The sequence below is a fragment of the Rattus rattus genome, chromosome 11 (assembly GCF_011064425.1).
Source record: "Rattus rattus isolate New Zealand chromosome 11, Rrattus_CSIRO_v1, whole genome shotgun sequence".
In the NCBI taxonomy this organism is placed as follows: domain Eukaryota; kingdom Metazoa; phylum Chordata; class Mammalia; order Rodentia; family Muridae; genus Rattus; species Rattus rattus.
This window is the reverse complement of record NC_046164.1, coordinates 36670146-36671995: the sequence shown is the minus strand read 5'-3', so window position 1 is coordinate 36671995 and position 1850 is coordinate 36670146. Positions and strand designations below refer to the sequence as shown.

At 38.9% G+C, this 1850-nt stretch overlaps 1 non-coding gene across 1 annotated transcript; it reads right to left on the bottom strand.

The window, feature by feature from the left end:
• Nucleotides 1–529: 529 nt before the first annotated feature.
• LOC116912925 lies at nt 530–636 on the bottom strand. Its single transcript, XR_004389496.1, has one exon. It is a non-coding gene; the product is annotated as a U6 spliceosomal RNA (small nuclear RNA).
• Nucleotides 637–1850: the final 1214 nt, after the last annotated feature.

Here is a 1850-nt window from a genome sequence, read left to right as displayed (position 1 = left end):
TACTTCCTATTTATCCATTCATGAAAAGGGGAAGTTATGGCTTACATACAAAAGGTATGTAACCACCGGTCCTCTCATCAGATTCCTGTGAATAATTCCAACATTCCCATCCAATGGTCTTGGAGGTGATCCTAATTAAACTAGTCTGGGCATAAAAGAAAACAAAAAGTAATGTCTGGGAAGAGACTGCTAATGAGCAGATAGAATTATAGGTGTGGTACAATCATAAGAACATAGAGAGAATAACAAGAATATCACATATAAATGTATAAAACTATCAAAAACACCTTAATTAATAAAAAGACCTTTTCATTTTTCTTTACTAATTTATTAATGTATTCTTCTTTCACATATTACATCCAGACCATAAAGACCATAATTTCCCCTTTCATGTTCCCCCCTGTCTAATTTCTTTATAAGGGCACAAAGTGCTACGAAATTTTTCTTAGTATATCTTTGTGTGTGTACGTGTGCATGTGCGTGCATGCGTGTGTGTGTGTGTGTGTGTGTGTGTGTGTGTGTGTGTGTGTAATATATGGGATACTCTGCAAATTTAAGTGTCATCCCCGTACAGGAGCCATACTAATCTTCTCTGTATTGTATAAACTTTAGACTATATGAGGTTGAATGAAGCATGCCTTTGCTTTCAATTGTAATAATGCTCTACTTTATTCTTCTGAACATATTTATTTGTTTTTTTCTTATTTATTGGATATTTTTATATTTACATTTCAAACGTTATTCCCTTTCCCGGTTTCCTGGACATAAGTCCCCTAGCCTATCCCCTTTCCCTTCTTCTATAAGGGTGTTCACCTCCCCTTTCCCCACTTATACCCCACAGACATACCTCTACAATGGGTGTCCAACCTTGGTAGGACCAAGGGCTTCTCCTTCCATTGGTGCCAACAAGGTCATCCTCTGAAACATATGCAGCTGGAGCTATGGATAGACTTTGGGTAGTGGTTTAGTAACCGGGAGTTCTGGTTGGTTGGCATTGTTGTTCTTATGGGGTTCCAAACCCATTCAGCTCTTTCAATCCTTTCTCTAAATCCTCCAATGGGCATCCTGTTCTAAGTTCAATGGTTTGCTCCTTACATTCACCTCTGTATTTGACATGCTCTGGCTCCGTCTCTCAGGAGACATCTATATCCAGTTCCTGTCAGAATGCACTTCTTAGCTTCATCAGTCTAATCTAGTTTTGGTGGAGATATATATATTTAATGTGGGGCAGGATCTGAATGGGCATTCCTTCATTCTCTGCACCAAACCTTGCCTCCTTATCCCCTCTTATGAATATTTTTGTTCCCCCTTTTAAAAAGGATTGAAGTATCACAATTTGGTCATCTTTCTTCTTGAGCTTCATGTGGTAGTGGATTTCATCTTGGGTAAATTTGAGCTTTTTGGCTAATATCTGCTTATCGGTGAGTGCATAACATGTGTGCTTTCCTGTGATTGGGTTATCTCACTCGGCATGATATTTTCTAGTTACATCCATTTCCCTATGAATTTCATAGTCATTGTTTTTGATACCTGAGTAATATTCACATTGTGTAGATGTACCAAATTTTGTGTATCCATTCCTCTGTTGATGGGCATCTGGAATCTTTCCAGCTTCTGGCTATTATAAATAAGGCTGCTATGAATAGAGTGGAGCATGTGTCTTTGTTGTATGTTAGAACCTCTTTTGGGAATATATGCCCAGGAGAGGTAAAACTGGGTTCTCAGGTAGTGGAATGTCCAATTTTCTGAGGAACCTCCAGATTGATTTCCAGAGTGGTTGTAACAGTTTGCAATCCCACCAAAAATGGAGGAGTGTTCCTCTTTCCCTACATCCTGGCGAGCACCTGTTG